The sequence below is a fragment of the Oryx dammah genome, unplaced genomic scaffold (genome assembly GCF_014754425.2).
Source record: "Oryx dammah isolate SB20612 unplaced genomic scaffold, SCBI_Odam_1.1 HiC_scaffold_28, whole genome shotgun sequence".
In the NCBI taxonomy this organism is placed as follows: Eukaryota; Metazoa; Chordata; class Mammalia; order Artiodactyla; family Bovidae; genus Oryx; species Oryx dammah.
In genome coordinates, this window is record NW_024070212.1 from 56387155 (window position 1) to 56406979 (window position 19825).

Genomic DNA, 19825 nt, shown 5'->3' on the forward strand with positions numbered 1-19825 from the left:
AGCCCCTATATGCCAGATGTATTACTGTATTACTATACTTAGAATACAGTACTATAAGATTTAAAATGTTTCCTTTATTCTTTGTGTTTCTTTGTTTTTTATATATTATTTGTGTGAAAAGTATTATAAAGCTGTTATAATATTTGTTGGATACTTAGGCTAATTTTGCTGGATTTAAATGAGTTGGCCTTAATAAACTTGCTCTCAGAATGGAACACATTCATATACAGGGGACTTACTGTATTTACAATAGCCAAGACATAGAAGCAAACTAAATGTCCATCAACAGATGACTGGATAAATGGCTGCTTTTCCACGGAAAAAGTGTAACTTTATAGAAGCCTGGACCAGACCTACCTGTGGGTATTGGAGGGTCTCCTGAAGAGGTGGGGGGTGGGGTGCAGCTTTAAGTCAATGTACCCACAAGGAAGCTGGTGGCAAAGGTACCAGTGATTATTCATTGGTGAGAGCTCTTCCTGAGATAGCCATTTTGACACCAACACCTGGTCCCACCCAAGAAAACATACAGATGAAAAACAAATACATGAAAAGATGCTCAACATCAATAATTATTAGAGAAATTAAAATCAAAACTACACTGAGGTATCACATTACACTGGTAAGAATGGCCATATCATCAAAAAAAAAAAATCTACAAACAAATGCAATCCTTATCAAACTACCAATGGTATTTTTCACAGAACTAGAAAAAAATTTTTCACAATTTGTATGGAAATACAAAAGACCCCAAAGAACTAAAGCAATCTTGAGAAAAAAAAACATGGAGCTGGAGGAATCAACCTGTTTGACTTTAGACTACACTACAAAGCTACAGCCACCAAGACAGTATAGTACTGGCACAAAACAGAAATACAAACGAATGGAACAAGATAGAAAGCCCAGAGATAAACCTATACACCAAAGGGCACCTTATCTTTGATAAATGAAGCTATACTATACAATGGAGAAAAGATCCGTGAAAGGAGAACACTTCCTAATATCATACACAAAAATAAACTCAAAATGGATTAAAGACATAAATGTAAGACCAAAAACTATAAAATTCTTAAAGGAAAACAGAATACTCTGAAATAAATCACAATAAGATCCTCTATGACCCATGCTACGGTAATGGAAATAAAAACAAAAATAAACAAATGACATGAAATTAAACTTAAGCTTTAACACAGCAAAGCAAACTATAAACAAGGTGATAATACAACCCTCAAATAAGAGAAAATAACACCAAATGAAACAACTGACAAAGGATTAATCTCCAAAATACACAAGCAGCTCATTCAGCTCAATCCCAGGAAAACAATCAAATCAAATAAAAAATGGGGCATTAAAGTCTCCCACTATTATTGTGTTATTGTGATTTCCACTTTCATACTTGTTAGCATTTGTTTTACATATTGTGGTGCTCCTATGTTGGGTGCATATATATTTATAATTGTTATATCTTCTTCTTGGATTGATCCTTTGATCATTATGTAGTGTCCTTCTTTGTCTCTTTTCACAGCCTTAGTTTTAAAGTCTATTTTATCTGATATGAGTTGGCCTTAATGTAACTCCTGCTTTCTTTTGGTCTCTATCTGCATGGAATATCTTTTTCCAGCCCTTCACTTTCAGTCTGTATGTGTCCCTTGTTTTGAGGTGGGTCTCTTGTAGACAGCATATATAGGGGTCTTGTTTTTTTATCCATTCAGCCAGTCTTTGTCTTTTGTTGGGGCATTCAACCCATTTACGTTTAAGGTAATTATTGATAAGTATGGTCCCGTTGCCATTTACTTTATTGTTTTGGGTTTGGGTTTCTACACTTTTTTGTGTTTCCTGTCTAGAGAATATCCTTCAGGATTTGTTGGAGAGCTGGTTTGGTGGTGCTGAATTCTGTCAGCTTTTGCTTGTCTCTAAAGCTTTTGATTTCTCCTTCATATTTGAATGAGATCCTTGGTGGGTACAGTAACCTGGGCTGTAGGTTATTTTCTTTCATCACTTTAAATATGTCTTGCCATTCCCTCCTGGCCTGAAGGGTTTCTATTGAAAGATCAGCTGTTATCCTTATGGGAATCCCCTTGTGTGTTATTTGTTGATTTTTCCTTGCTGCTTTTAATATTTGTTCTTTGTGTTTAATCTTTGTTAATTTGATTAATATGTGTCTTGGGGTGTTTCATCTTGGGTTTATCCTGTTTGGGACTCTCCAGGTGTCTTGGACTTGGGTGATTATTTCCTTCCCCATTTTAGGGAAGTTTTCAACTATTATCTCCTCAAGTATATTCTCATGGTCGTTCTTTTGGTCGTCTTCTTCTGGGACTCCTATAATTCGAATGTTGGAGCATTTCATATTGTCCTGAAATTTTTCACAGAGCTAGAACAAATAATTTCACAATTTGTATGGAAATACAAAAAACCTCAAATTGCCAAAGCAATCTTGAGAATGAAGAATGGAACTGGAGGAATCAACCTACCTGACTTCAGGCTCTACTACAAAGCCACAGTCATCAAGACAGTATGGTACTGGCACAAAGACAGAAATATAGATCAATGGAACAAAATAGAAAGCCCAGAGATAAATCCACTCACCTATGGACACGTTATCTTCAACAAAGGAGGCAAGAATATACAATGGATTAAAGACAGTCTCTTTAACAAGTGGTGCTGGGAAAACTGGTCAACCACTTGTAAAAGAATGAAACTAGAACACTTTCTAACACCATACACAAAAATAAACTTAAAATGGATTAAAGATCTAAACATGAGACCAGAAACTATAAAACTCCCAGAGGAGAACATAGGTAAAACACTCTCTGACATAAATCACAGCAGGATCCTCTATGACCCACCTCCTAGAATATTGGAAATAAAAGCAAAAATAAACAAATGGGACCTAATTAAAATTAAAAGCTTCTTCACAACAAAGGAAACTACAAGCAAGGTGAAAAGACAGCCTTCAGAATGGGAGAAAATAATAGCAAATGAAGCAACTGACAAACAACTAATCTCAAAAATATACAAGCAACTCATGCAGCTCAATTCCAGAAAAATAAACAACCCAATCAAAAAATGGGCCAAAGAATTAAACAGACATTTCTCCAAAGAAGACATACAGATGGCTAACAAACACATGAAAAGATGCTCAACATCACTCATTATCAGAGAAATGCAAATCAAGACCACAATGAGGTACCATTTCACACCAGTCAGAATGGTAGCAATCCAAAAGTCTACAAGCAATAAATGCTGGAGAGGGTATGGAAAAAAGGGAACCCTCTTACAGTGTTGGTGGGAATGCAAACTAGTACAGCCACTATGGAGAACAGTGTGGAGATTCCTTAAAAAACTGGAAATAGAACTGCCTTATGACCCAGCAATCCCACTGCTGGGCATACACACAAGGGAAACCAAAATTGAAAGAGACACGTGTACCCCAGTGTTCATTGCAGCACTGCTTAGAACAGCTGAATAGAAAAGACTCCATCAGCAGATGAATGGATAAGAAAGCTGTGGTACATATACACAATGGAGTATTACTCAGCCATCAAAAAGAATACATTTAAATCAGTTCTAATGAGGTGGATGAAACTGGAGCCTATTATACAGAGTGAAGTAAGCCAGAAAGAAAAACACCAATACAGTATACTAACACATATATATGGAATTTAGAAAGATGGTAACGATAACCCTGTATGTGAGACAGCAAAAGAGATGCAGATGTACAGAACAGACTTTTTGACTCTGTGGGAGAGAGAGAGGGCAGGATGATTTAGGAGAATGGCACTGAAACCTGTATAATATCATATAAGAAATGAATCACCAGTCTAGGTTCGATGCAGGATACAGGATGCTTAGGGCTGGTGCACTGGGATAACCCAGAGGGATGGTATGGGGAGGGAGGTGGGAGGGGGATTCCAGAGTGGGAACTTATGTACACCCGTGGCAGATTCATGTTGATATATGGCAAAACCAATACAATATTGTAAAGTAAAAAAAAAAAAAAAAAGAATGTACTATACAACATGGGGAATATGGCTTATTTTTATACCTGTAAAAGAAATATAACCTTTAAAAATTGTATAAAATATAAAATTAAATTCAAAATTATTAAAAAAAGAAAAGGAGAAAAAAAAATGGGGCAAAAAACCCTAAACAGACATTTCTCCAAAGAAGACACACAGATGGCGAATAAACCTGAAAAGATGCTCAATGCGACAGTTAGAACTGGACATGGAACAACAGACTGGTTTCAAATAGGAAAAGGAGTACATCAAGGCTGTGTATTGTCACCCTGCTTCTTTAACTTATATGCAGAGTACATCATGAGAAACGCTGGCCTGGAAGAAACACAAGCTGGAATCAAGATTGCCGGGAGAAATATCAATAACCTCAGATATGCAAATGACACCACCCTTATGGCAGAAAGTGAAGAGGAACTAAAAAGCCTCTTGATGAAAGTGAAAGTGGAGAATAAAAAAGTTGGCTTAAAGCTCCACATTCAGAAAACAAAGGTCATGGCATCCCGTCCCATTACTTCATGGGAAATAGATGGGGAAACAGTGGAAACAGTACCAGACTTTATTTTGTGGGGCTCCAAAATCACTGCAGATGGTGACTGCAGCCATGAAATTAAAAGACACTTACTCCTTGGAAGAAAAGTTATGAAAAACCTAGATAGCATATTCAAAAGCAGAGACATTACTTTGCCAACTAAGGTCCAACTAGTCAAGGCTATGGTTTTTCCAGTAGTCATGTATGGATGTGAGAGTTGGACTGTGAAGAAAGCTGAGTGCCAAAGAAGTGATACTTTTGAACTGTGGTGTTGGAGAAGACTCTTGAGAGTCCCTTGGATTGCAAGGGAGATCTAACCAATCCATTCTGAAGGAGATCAACCCTGGGATTTCTTTGGAAGGAATGATGCTAAAGCTGAAACTCCAGTACTTTGGCCACCTCATGCGAAGAGTTGACTCATTGGAAAAGATTCTGATGCTGGGAGGGAATGGGGGCAGGAGGAGAAGGAGACAACAGAGGATGAGATGGCTGGATGGCATCACTGACTCGATGGATGTGAATCTGAGTGAACTCCGGGAGTTGATGATGGACAGGGAGGCCTGGCGTGCTGCAATTCATGGGATAGCAAAGAGTCGGACACAACTGAGTGACTGAACTGAACTGTTCATTATTAGAAAAATGCAAATCGAAACCACAATGATATATCACCTCACACTAGACAAAATGGCCATCATCAAAAAATCTACAAACCATAAAAGCTGCAGAGGATGTGAAGAAAGGGAACCCTCTTGTACTGTTGGCAGGAAGGCAAATTAATACAGCCACATGGAGAACAACATGAAGATTCCTTTAAAAACTAGGAATAAAAGTACCATATGATCCAACAATACTACTACTGGGCATACACCCTGAGGAAACAATAACTGAAAAAAACACATGTACACCAAAGTTCATTGCAGCATGTATACAACAGCTAGGACATGGAAGCAACCTAGATGTCCATCTATAGATAAGTGGGTAAAGAAACTGTGGTACATACACACAATGAATATTCAGTTCAGTTCAGTTGTTCAGTTGTGTTCGACTCTTTGTGACCCCATGGACTGCAGCACGTCAGGCCTCCCTATCCATCACCAACTCCCGGGGTTTACCCAAACTCACGTCTGTTGAGTCGGTGATGCCATCCAACCATCTCATCCCCTGTCAACCCCTTCTCCTCCTGTCCTCAATCTTTCTTAGCATCAGGGTCTTTTCAAATGAGTCAGCTCTTCGCATCAGGTGGCCAAAGTATTGGAGTTTCAGCTTCAACATCAGTCCTTCCAATGAACACTCAGGGCTGATCTCCCTTAGGATGGACTGGTTGGATCTCCTTGCAGTCCAAGGGACTCTCAAGAATCTTCTGTAACACCACAGTTCAAAAGCATCAATTTTTGGCACTCAACTTTCTTTTTAGTCCAACTCTCACATCCATACATGACTACTGGAAAAAACCATAACCTTTTACTAGATGGACCTTTGTTGACAAAGTAATGCTTTTGCTTTTTAATATGCTGTCTAGGTTGGTCATAACTTTCCTTCCAAGGAGTAAGCGTCTTTTAATTTCATGGCTGTAATCACCATCTACAGTGATTTTGGAGCCCCCCAAAATAAAGTCTGACACTGTTTCTACTGTTTCCCCACCTATTTGCCATGAAGTGGTGGGACTGGATGCCATGATCTTCGTTTTGTGAATGTTGAGCTTTAAGCCAACTTTTTCACTCTCCTCTTTCACTTTCATCAAGAGGCTCTTGAGTTCTTCTTCACTTGCCACCATATGGGTGGTGTCATATGCATATTTGAGGTTACTGATATTTCTCTCAGCAATCTTGATTCTAGCTTGTGCTTCATCCAGCCCAGTGTTTCACATGATGTACTCTGCATATAAGTTAAATAAGCAGGGTGACAATATACAGGCTTGACGTACTCCCTTCCCAGTTTGGAACAATGAATACTACTCATCCATAAAAAGGAACATATTTGACTCAGTTCTAACAAGGTGGATGAACACAGAGCCTATTATACAAAGTGAAATAACTCAGAAAGAGAAAAACAAACATCACAGGGAGCACACACAGTGTCTTAGGTGTACAAAGATCCACAGAAAAAGCAGTAACTTTATAGAAGCCTGGCCCAGGCCCACCACACATATATAAGTAATGTAGAAAGAAGGTGCTGATGAATCTATCTGCATGGAAGCAATGGAGACACAGACATAGAGAATAGACTTATGGACACAGTGGGGGAAGGGAATGGTGGGAATAATTCAGAGAGTAGCATGAGAATATATATGTTACCATATGTAAAATTATATATCCAGTGGATATTTGTTGTGTGATTTAGGGAGCTCAAATCCAGTGCTCCCGGACAACTGAGAAGGGTGGGATGGGGTGGGATGTGGGCGGGAGGCCCAAGAGGAAGGGGAGATACATATATCCATGACTGATTTATGTTGTTATATGACAGAAACCCACAGGCTGTCTCTCCCATCAGGAAGCTTGCACAAGCCTCTTATCATCATCCATCAGAGGGCAGACAGAATGAAAATCACAATAATAGAGAACTGACCAAAATGATCACATGGATAACAGTCTTGTGTAACTCTGTGAAACTATGAGCCATGCCCTGACATGCTTCCTAAGACAAATGGGTGTTTGGGAGAGCTCTGACAAAATGTGGTCCACTGGAGAAGGGCATGGCAAACTACTTCAGAATTCTTGCCTTGAGAACCCCATAAACATATGAAAAGGCAAAAAAGTATAACACTGAAAGATGAACCTCTTCAGGTTGATAGGTGTCCAATACACTACTGGAGAAGAGTAGAGAAATAAATACAGAAGGAATGAAGAGCCTGAGCCATAGTGGAAATGACACCCAGCTGTGTATCTGTCTGGTGGTGAAAGTAAAGTCTGATGCTATAAAGAACAGTACTGCATAGGAACCTGGAAAGTTAGGTTCATGAATGAAGGTAATCTATTTCTGCTTCATTGACTATGCTAAACCCTTTGACTGTGTGGATCACAAAAATCTGTAGAAAATTCTTAAAGAGATGAGAATACATAACCAACTTACCTGCCTCCTGAGAAACCTGTATGTAGGTCAGGAAGCAACAGTTAGAAGTGGACACAAAACATCAGACTGGTTCCAAATTGGGAAAGGAGTATGTCAAAGCTGTATGTTGTCACCCTGCTCATTTAACTTATATGCAGAGTACATCATGAGAAATGCCAGGCTGGATGAAGCACAAGCTGGAGTTAAGATTTCCATGAGAAATATCAAGAACCTCAGAAATGCAGATGATACCACTCTAATGGCAGAAAATGAAGAGGAACTAAAGATCCTCTTGATGAAAGTAAAACAGGAGAGTGAAAAAGCTGGCTTAAAATTAAACATTCAAAAAACTAAGATCATGGCACCCAGTTCCATCACTTCATGGCAAATAGATGGGGAAATAATGGAAACAGTGACAGACTTTATTTTCTTGGGCTCCAAAATCACTGCAGCCACAAAATTAAAACACTTCCTCCTTGGAAGAAAAGCTATGACAAACCCAGACAGAATATTAAAAAGCAGAGACATTACTTTGCCGCCAAAGGTTCATATAGTCAAAGCTATAGTTTTTCCAGTAGTCATGTATGGATGTGAGAGTTGGACCATAAAGAGGGTTGAGCACCAAAGAACTGATGCTTCTGAACTGTGGTGTTAGAGAAGTGTGTTGGAGAAGATTCTTGAGAGTCCCTTGGACAGCAAGGAGATCAAACTAGTCAATCCTAAAGGAAATCAGCCCTGAATATTCACTAGAAGGACTGACACTGAAACTGAAGCTCCAATACTTTGGCCACCTGATGTGAAGAGCCAACTCACAAGGGCTCTTGATGCTTGGAAAGACTGAAGGCAGGAGAAGAGGACAAGACATGGCAGACATGGCAAACCAGACATGGCAAAGTGAACACTGACATTTTAGAAATCAGTGAACTAAAATGGACAGGAATGGGTGAATTTTCATTCAGATGACCATTATATCTACTACTGTGGGCAAGAATCCTTTAGAAGAAATGGAGTAGCCCTCATAGTCAACAAAAGAGTCCAAAATGCAGTACTTGGGTGCAATCTTAAAAACAGAATGATCTCAGTTCATTTCCAAGGCAACTCATTCAACAAGAAGTCTATGTCCCAGCCACTCATGATGAAGAAGTTGAATTTGACTGGTTCTCTGAAGACCTATAAGACCTTCTGGAACTAACACACACACCAAAAAAGACATCTTTTTCATCATAGAGGACTGGAATGCAAAAGTCAAGAGATACCTGGAGTAACAGGTAAGTTTGGTTTATAGTACAAATGAAGCAGGGCAAAGGCTAACAGAGTTTTGTCAAGAGAATACACTGATCATAGCAAACACCCTCTTCTAACAGCGCAAGAGACGACTCTACATATGGACATCACCAAATGGTCAATACCAAAATCAGATTTGTCATATTCTTTGTAGCCAAAGATGGAGAAGTTCTATACAGTCAGCAAAAGAAAAAAAGATTGGGAGGTGATTATGGCTCAGATTATGAGCTTCTTATTGCAAAATGCAGACTTAAATTGAAGAAAGTAGGGAAAACTACTAGGCCACTCAGGTATGACCTAAATCAAATCCCTTATAGTTATACAGTGGAAGGGACAAATTTAAAGTATTAGATCTGGTAGACAGAATGCCTGAGAACAGAGGTTCATAACATTGTACAGGAGATCAACTCTGTATAATTCATTGTACAGGACAGAGGTTCATAACACTGCAGGAAATCAACCCTGAATATTCATTGGAAGGACTGATGCTGAAGTTCCAATACTTTGGCCACTTGATGTGAAGAGTCCAGTTGTTGGAAAAGACTCTGATGCTGGGAACAATTAAGTGTAGCAGGAGAAGGGGGTGACAGAAGATGAGATGATTGGATGGCATCATCAACCCAATGGGCTTGAATTTGAGCAAACTCTGGGAGACAGTGAAGGACAGAGAAGTCTGGCATACTACTGCCCATGGCATACTACTGCCCATGGTGTCAACAAAGAGTCGGATGTGGCAACTGAGCAACTGAACAATAATAAAGGCAGAAACCAACACCATACTGTAAAGCAATTATCCTCCAATTAAACTTAACTTTTAAAACTCTATGAACAATAAACTCTGGAGATGATGTGGAGAAAAGGGAATCCTTTAAAACTTCTGGTGAGAATGTAAATTGATACAGTCACTATAGAGAACAGTATGGAGATCCCTTAAAAAAAAAAAAAACAGGAATAAAACTACCATATGACCCAGCAACCCCATTACTTGGACCATAACCATAAAAAAACATAATTCAAAAAGACACATATTCCCCAATGTTCACTGTAGCACTATTTAAACAGCCAGGACATGGAAGCAACCTAGATATCCATCAAAAGATGAATGGATAAAGAAGTTGTGGTATTATACATATATACAATGGAGTATTACTTAGTCAGAAAAGGAAACAAATTTGAGTCAGTTCTAACTGAGGTGGGTGAATCTAGAGCCTGTTATACAGAGTGAAGTAAGTCAGAAAGAGAAAAACAAATACTGTATATGTGTATATTATATATATATATATATATATGGAATCTAGGAAAATGGTACTGATGAACCTGTGCAGGGTAAGAATAGAGACACAGACATAGAGAACAGACTTGTGGACACAGTGGGGGAAGGCGAGGGTGGGATGAATTAAGAGTATCACTGAAACATATACATCACTCTATGTAAAAAAGATAGCTAGTGGGAAGTGGGTGTATAATGCAATAAGCTCAACCTGGTGCTCTGTGACAACTGAGAGGGGTAGGATGTGGTGGGGGTTTGAAGGATGTTCAAGAGGGAGGGAGACTTATGTATACTTATGGCTGATTTGCATTGTTGTATGGCAGAAACCAATACAACATTATGAAGCAATTATCCTCCAATTAAAAATTTTAAACTCTGCAGCAATAAATGCTAGAGAGGGTGCAGAGAAAAGGAAATTCTCTTAAACTGTTGGTAGGAGTAAATTGATATAGCCACTATGGAGAACAGTATGGAGGCTCCCTAAAAAACTCAAAATAGAACTATTATATGACCCAGTTGGGAGAAGACAGTGGCAACCCACTCCAGTACTCTTGCTTGGAAAATCCCATGGATGGAGGAGCCTGGTGAGCTGCAGTCCATGGGGTTGCTAAGAGTCAGACATGATTGAGCGACTTCACTTTCACTTTTCACTTTCATGCATTGGAGAAAGAAATGGCAACCCACTCTAGTGTTCTTGCCTGGAGAATCCAAGGGACAGAGGAGCCTGGTGGGCTGCCGTCTCTGGGGTCGCACAGAGTTAGACACTACTGAAGTGACTTAGCAGCAGTAGCAGCATGACCCAGTTATCTTACTCCTGAGCATATACCCAAAGAAAGTCATAATTCCAAAAGATACATGCACCCCATGTTCACTGCAGCACTATTTGCAACAGCCAAAACATGGAAACAACCTAGATGTCCATCAATAGAAGAAGAGATGAAAGAAGATATGGTACATCTCTACAATGGACTATTAGTCAGCCATTAAAAAGGAACAAAATTGTGCCATTCACAGAGTCATGGATGGACCTAGAGGCTGTCACCTAGAGTGAAGTAAGTCAGAAACAGAAAAACAAATATTACATAATGTCACTAATATGTGGAATTTAGAAAAAATGGTACAGATGAAATTATGTGCAGAACAGAAATAGATACACAGATGCAGAGAACAAAGATATATATACCAAGGAGGAAAGGGGTTGTGGGATGAATTAGGAGATTGTGATTGACATAAGAGTACTAAATATAAAATAGATACCTAATGCTGCTGTCACTGCTGCTAAGTCACTTCAGTCATGTCCCACTTTTAGCGACCCCATGGACTGCAGCCTACCTCCATCCATGGGATTTTCCAGGCAAGAGTACTGGAGTGGGTTACAATTGCCTTCTCAGATACCTAATAAGAACCTATTATATAGCACAGGGAACTCTACTCAGTGCTCTGTGGTGACCTAAATGAGATGGAAATCTAAAAAAGATGGGATAGATGTATATATATAGCTGACTCACTTTGCTGTACAGCAGAAACTACCACAACATTGTAAAGCAACTATACTCCAATTAGAAAATAAAGAAAAGACTTGGCCATACCTAGGGACACCTCAGGCAAAACAACCAACAAGGTGGGAATGCATTTCTACTCATCAGCAGACAGAATGCTTAAAGTCTTCCTCAGCCTAGAGACACCTCCAAACACCCCTTGACATGGCCCAGCCCACAAGAAGAACAAGACCCAGGTCCACCCATCAGTGGGCAGGTACCACTCCCTCCCAACCAGAAACCTTTACAGGCCTCTAGACCAGCCTCACCCATGAGGCGGCAGACACCAGAAGCAAGATGAACTACAATCCTGCAACCTGCAGAACAGAGACTGAGAAGAAAGACAAAATGAGATGACATAGGAATATGTTCCAGAAGGAGTAACAAGATAAAGCCCAAGAAAATAATAACTAAGTGAGGTAGAGACAGGCCACCTACTGAAGACAGAATTCAGAGTAACAGAATTCAGAGTAATGATAGTAAAGACGATCCAAATCTCTGAAAAATAATGAAGGTAAAGACTGAGAAGATACAAGAAATGTTTACCAAGGAGCTAGAAGATTTAAAGAATAAACAGAGTTGGACTATAACTGAAATAAAATATACACTAGAAGGAATCAGTAGCAGAATAACTGATGCAGAAAACTGGTAAGTAACCTGGAAGAGAGAATAGTGAAAATCATTGGTGTAGAACAGAATAAAGAAAAAATAATGAAAAGAATTGAGGACAATTTTAAGAGCCCTCTAAGATAACATTAAATACACCAACATTTGCACTCTAGGGGGTCCCAGAAAGAAAAGAAAGAAAGAGCCTGAGAAAATATTTGAAAAGAGAACAGCCAAAAACTTCCCTAAGATAGACAAAGAAATAGTCACCCAAGTCCAGGAATCGCAGCAAGTGCCATACAGAATAAACCCAAGGAGGAAGATGCTGAGACACAGGTTAATCAAACTGATAACAACTAAAAACAGAGGCAATATTAAAAGCATCAAATAACATACAAGAAATTACCTATAACATTATTAGTTTATTTTTCAGCAGGAACTCTGTAGGCCAGAAGGGAGTGGCACAATATATTTAAAGGGATAAAAGAGAAAAACCTACCACCAAGAATACTGTATGCAGAAAGGCTCTCATTCAGATTCAACAGAGAAATCAAAAGCTTTACAGACAAGCAAAAGCTAAGACAATTCATCACCACCAGGCAGTTTTACAACAAATGCTAAAGGAACTTCTCTAGGTGAAAAAATAGAAAAGCCTACTAGGAACAAGAAAATTGCAAATGGGAAACTTCACTAATTCAGGCAAACATATAGTAAAGGTATGGGCTTTCCTGATGGGTCAGTGGGTAAAGAATCCCCCTGTAATGCAGGAGACTGGCAGGAGACCTGTGTTTGATCCCTGAGTCGGGAAGCTCCCCTAGAGTAGGAAATAGCAACCCACTCCAGTATTCTGGCCCAAGAAATCCTATGGACAGAGAAGCCTGGCGGGCTAAAATCCGTGGGGTCACAAAGAATCAAACATGAATGAGTGACTAAGCACACATAGTAAAGGCAGGAAGTCATCCTCATGCAAATATATCAAAACCAGCAATCATGAGAAGGGTACAAATGCAGGACACTGGGAATACATCTGAAACTAAGAGACCAACAGGTTTAAAACAATCTTTATAAATGTGGACTGCTAGATCAAACTTCATGATAACCACAAACCAAAAATCTACAATAGAGATACAGACAAAAAATAAATAGGAGTCCAAACATGACACTGAAGTGTGTCAAAGCACAACAGAACAAAAGAGGAAGGGAAGGAAAAGGGCCTACAAAAACAAATTCAAAACAATTAACAAAATGGCAATAAGAACATACATACCAGTAATCACCTTCAATGTAAATGGATTAAATGCTCCAACCAAAAGACAAATAGTGGCTGAATGAACACAAAAACAAGATCCATATATATTCTTTCTACAAGAGATCCACTTCAGATATAGGAACACACACAGATTCAAAGTGAGGGGATGGATAAAGGTATTCTATGCAAATGAAAAGCAAAAGAAAGCTGGGATAACAACACATACATCAGACAAAATTGACTTTAAAGACTGTTACAGAGACAAAGTTGGACACTACATAATGATCAAGGGACCAATTCAAGAAGAAAACATAGTAATGGTAAATATATATGCACCCAACATAAGAGCACCTCAACATATAAGGCAAATGCTAACAGCCATAAAAGGAGAAATTATCAGTAACACATTAATAGTGGGGGGATGTCAACATTCCATTTATATTAATGGACAGATGATCCAGACAGAAAATCAACAGGGAAACAAAGGCCTTAAATAACACATTAGATGAGATGGAATTAATTGATATTTATAGAGCATTCCATGCAAAAGCAGTAGAGTACATTCTTTTCAAGTGCAGATGGAACATTCTCCAGGATAGATCACATTCTGGACCAGAAAGCAAGCTTCTATAAATTTGAGAAAATTGAAATCATATCAAGCGTCTTTTATGAGATTAGAAATCAACTACAAGGTAGAAAAAACATAAGAAACACAAATGTGTGGAGGCTAAACAATATGCTACTAAACAATCAGTGGAACACTGAAGAAACCAAAGAGGAAATCAAAAAGTACCTAGAGACAAACGAAAGTGAAAAATGATCCAGAATCTATGGCATACAGCAAAAGCAGTTCTAAGAAGGATGTTTATAACAATAAAATCTTACTTCATGAAATAAGAAACATTTCAAATAAATAACATAACCTCGGACCTAAAGCAACCAGAGAAAGAAGAGCAAACAAAATCCAAAGTTTTGGATTTTGGGACAACCTACAAGTAATGGACAAATTCTTAGAAAGGTACAATCTTCCAAGACTGAACCAGGAAGAAAATAGAAAATATGAACAGACTAAACACATACTGAAATTGAAACTGTGATTTGAAAACTTACAACAAAAGTCCAGGACCAGATGTCTTCACAGGTGAATTCTATCAAACATTTAGAGAAAAATGAACATCTATCCTTCTGAAAATATTCCCAAAAATTGCAGAGGAAGAACTCCCAAACTCATTCTATGAGGCCACTATCATTCTGATACCAACATCAAAGAGAGTCCTCCCTATCCCACCTGTACACACACACACACAAAATTACAGGCTAATATCACTGACAAACAGATGCAAAAATCCTCAACAAAACACTAGAAAATTGAATCAAAAATACATTAAAATGATCATACACCATGATCAAGTGGGATTTCTCCTAAGGATTCAAGGATTTTTCAATATCCTCAAATCAATCAGTATGACACATCACATCAACAAACCAAGGAATAAACACCATATGATCATCTCAATAAATGGAGAAAAACCTTTTGACAAAATTCAACACCCATTCATGATAAAAACTCAAAAAAGCAGGCATAGAGGGAATGAACCTACCTTAACATAATAAAGGCCATATATGTCCTACAGCTAACATCATACTCAGCTATCATACAAATGGTGAAAATTCTCAAGCCAGGCTTCAACAGTACGTGAACCATGAACTTCCAGATGTTCAAGCTGGATTTAAAAACAGCAGAGGAACTAGAGATCAAATTGCCAACATCCATTGGGTCATACAAAAAGCAAGAGAATTCCAGAAAAACATCTACTTTTGCTTTATTGATTATGCAAAAGCCTTTGACTGAATAGATCACAACAAACTGTGGAAAATTCTTCGAGAGATGGGAATACCAGACCATCTTACCTGCCTCCTGAGAAATCTGTATGCAGGTCAAGAAGCAACAGTTAGAACCAGACATGGAACAACAGACTGGTTCCAAATTGGGAAAGAAGTAAGTCAAAGGCTGTATATTGTCGCCCTGCTCATTTAACTTATATGCAGAGTACATCATGTGAAATGCCAGGCTGGATGAAGCAAAGCTGGTATCAAGACTGCTGGGAGAAATATCAATAACCTCAGATACTCAGATGATGCCCCCCTTATGGCAAAAAATGAAGAGGAACTAAAGAGCCTCTTAATGAAAGTGAAAGAGGAGAGTGAAAAGGCTGGCTTAAAATTCAACATTCAAAAACCTAAGATCATGGCATCTGGTCCCATCACTTCATGGCAAATAGATCGGGAAACAATCGAAACAGTAACAGACTTTATTTTCTTGGGCTCCAAAATCACTGAAGATGGTGATTGCAGCCATGAAATTAAAAGATGCTTACTCCTTGCAAGAAAAGCTATGACCAACCTAGACAGCATATTAAAAAGTAGAGACATTACTTTGCCAACAAAGGTCTGTCTAGTCAAAGCTATAGTTTTTCCAGTAGTCATGTATGGATGTGAGTGTTGGACTATAAAAGAAGCTGAGCACCAAAGAATTGATGCTTTTGTACTGTGGTGTTGGAGAAGACTCTTGAGCATCCCTTGGACTGCAAGGAGATCCAACCAGTCCATCCTAAAGGAGATCTGTCCTGGGTGTTCACTGGAAGGACTGATGTTGAAGCTGAAACTCCAATACTTTGGCCACCTGATGTGAAGAACTGACTCACTGGAAAAGACCCTAATGCTGGAAAAGATTGAGGGTGGGAGGAAAAGGGGATGACAGAGGATGAGATGGTTGGATGGCATCACCAACTCGATGGAAATGAGTTTGAGCAAGTTCTGGGAGTTGGTGATGGACAGGGAGGCCTGGTGTGCTACAGTCCATGGGGTCACAAGTCGGACATGACTGAGTGACTGACTGAACTAAATGGTGAAAAGCTGAAAATATTTCTGCTAAGATCAGAAGCAAGACAAGGATGTTGATTCTCGCCACTTTTATTCAACATAGTTTTGGAAATCCTAACCAGAGCAATCAGAAGGAAATTAAATTAAATGAATCCAAACTGGAAAAGGAGAAACAAAGCTGTTACTGTTTCCAGATAACATGATACTTTATATAAAAAATCCTAAATATTCTACCAGAAAACTACTAGAGCTCAATGAATTCAGTAAATTTGCAGGTTACAAAATACACAGAATTCTGTTACATTTCTATAACAAGGAAGGGGAAAAACTCCTTTTACTATCATATCAAAAAGAATAAAATAACTAGGAATAAACCTATCTGAAGAGGCAAAAAATCTATACTCATAAAACTATAGACAGTGATGAAAGAAACTAAAGATGAGATGAACACATGGAAAGTTATATCATGTTCCTGGAATGGAAGAATCCATATTGTCCGAATGACTATACCACCCAAGGCAATCTACAGATTCAATGCAATCTCTATCAAATTACTGATGGCATTTTGATAAATCTTAAAATGTATATGCAAACACAAAAGAGCCCAAACAGGCAAAGCAATTTGCTGCTGCTACTAAGTCATTTCAGTCGTGTCCGACTCTGTGCGACCCCATAGATGGCAGCCCACCAGGCTTGCCCGTCCCTGGGATTCTCCAGGCAAGGACACTGGAGTGGGTTGCCATTTCCTTCTCCAATGCATGAAAGTGAAAGTGAAGTCACTCAATCGTGTCTGACTCTTCGTGACCCCATGGACTACAGCCTACCAGGCTCCTCCGTCCATGGGATTTTCCAGGCAAGAGTACTGGAGTGGGTTGCCATTGCCTTCTCCCTCTAATACCTTACCCCAAAATAAACTCAAAACGGAAACAAAGAACTAAATGGAAGGCTGGATACTATAAATCTCTTTGAGGAAAACATAGGCAGGACACTCTGCATAAATCAGACATAAATTGTAATAATATCTTTTGGGACCCACCTGCTAGAGTAATGAAAATAAAAACAAAGATAAACAAATGGGACCTAATTAACCTTCAAAGCTTTTGCACAGCAAAGGAAATCATAAAACAAAAAGGCAACTCACAGAATGGGAGATAATATTTGCAAACAAACTGACTGTCAAGCAATTAATCTCCAATATCTACAAATAGCTTATGCAGCTCAATTTAAAAAAAAAATAAACAATGCAATTAAAAAATGGGTAGAAGATCTAACTAGTTATTTGTCCAAAGAAGACATACAGATGGCCAAAAAGTATATGAAAAGATGCTCAACGTCAGATGGTAAAGAATCTCCCTATAATGCAGGAGACCTGGGTTTGATCCCTGGATCAGGAAAATTCCCTGGAGAAGGAAATGGCAACCCACTCCAGTTTCTTGCCTGGAGAATCCTATGGATACAGAAGTCTGGCAGTCTACAGTGCATAGGGTCACAAAGAGTCAGACATGACTGAGCAAATAATAATTAGAGAAATGCAAATCAAAACTACAATGCAGTATCACCTCACAGCAGTCAGAATGGTCACCATCAAAAAGTCTATAAGCATTAAAAGCTGGACAGGGTGTGGAGAAAAGGGAACCCTCCCACACTGTTGGGAGAAATGTAAACTGGTACAACCACTATGGAGAACAGTTCAGGTTCCTTACAAAACTAAAAATAGAGCTACCATACAATCCACCAATCCCACTTGGGGGCATATATTTGAAGAAAACCACACTTAGAAAAATACATGCACCCCAATATTCATTGCAGCACTATTTACAGTAGACAAGACATGGAAGCAACCTAAATGTACATCAGCACATGAATGGATAAATATGTGGTACATATATACAATGGAATATTGCTCAGCCATTAAAAAGAATGAAATACCATTTGCAGCAACATGTATGGACCTAGAGATTATCATACTAAGTGACATAAATCAGACAAAGACAAATATCATATAATATCACATATATATAGAATCAAAAAAAATTATATGAAATAACTTAATTACACAACACAGACTCACAGACATAGAAGACTTCTATTTACCAAAGGGAAATGGTGGGAGAAGGGATAAATTAGGAATTCTAGATTAACATGTATATATACCATATATATTTTTATATATAAAATATAAATTAAATATATAATTTTAAATTTAAATATGTACATTTTATATATAAATTTTTATTGTATATAAAATTGATACTCTACAAAGTCCTAGTGTATAGTACAGGGAACTCTACTCAATATTCTCTAATAATGTATATGGGAAAAGAATCTGGAAAACAGAATATATAACTGAATCATTTTGCTGTACACCTGAAACACAACATTGTATATCAACTCTAATAAAAATAATTTTTAAAAGAATAAAAAGAATATGTGAAACAAACTTTAGCTTGATTCAATGTATTCCAGAAGATAAATTTAAGAAAAAATTTTATAAAACCTATCTTTAAACAATAGCATCAAGAAAAGTAAGTATATGCAATCCCTAGGTGACTACTTAGAAGGATATTAATTTGGATAAATATTTCTAAAAATAAGTAGTTTTAATACACTATGGTAACATAATTCATATGCTCTAATAAGCCAAAAGACAAAGTCTCACTTTATTTCATTAGAAAAAAACTACTCTGAACTGTAGTAACCCATAGCATTTCAAGAAACTCCAAGAATTTCAGTGTTTTTACCTTCTCCTGGCTCAAAACTTTATGAATTAGTACTTTATGATTAAGTAAAAAAATCCAGAGATAGAGACCAATTGAAAATGAGAAAAGAAAAGCCATAACGCTAAGGCTCTAAGAAGCCTTGAATTTTAGGCGTAAGTTTCATATCTTTCTTGGAAAAATTCTCCCAATTCTAAATTCATTCAATTAAAACTGAGCAGTTCAAAACAACAACAAAAACAAAGCAGCCTGTGTACATAGTTGATGGGAATGTAAACTAGTGAAGTTGTTGTAGAAAACAGTATGGAGGTTTCTCAAAAAGACTACAAATATAACTGAAAATAGAATGCCAATTGGATTCCTGGGTATATGTCTGAAGAAAACAAAACAATTTGAAAAGATACATGCACCCCCAATGTTAATAGCAGAATTATTTACAATCACCAAGACATGAAAGCAACTTAAGTGTTCCTCAGCAGATAAATAGATAAAGAAGAAGTGGTATGTCTAGATGATGGAATACTACTCAGCCATGAAAAGAACAAAATTTTGCCATCTGTAGGAATTTGGAGGGCATGATGCTAAGCAAAATAAGCCAAACAGATAATGTACGATACCATTTCTATGTGAAATCTAGAAAATACAACAGACTAGTGAATATAAATGTTATGAAATGAATACAAAT

The 19825-nt window shown here is 38.0% G+C and overlaps 1 long non-coding RNA gene across 1 annotated transcript; it reads left to right on the plus strand.

The window, feature by feature from the left end:
- Nucleotides 1-348: 348 nt before the first annotated feature.
- Nucleotides 349-13869, plus strand: LOC120856921. Its single transcript, XR_005719517.1, has 3 exons — nucleotides 349-359; nucleotides 6288-6297; nucleotides 13680-13869. It is a non-coding gene; the product is annotated as an uncharacterized LOC120856921 (long non-coding RNA).
- The last annotated feature ends 5956 nt before the right edge of the window (nucleotides 13870-19825 follow it).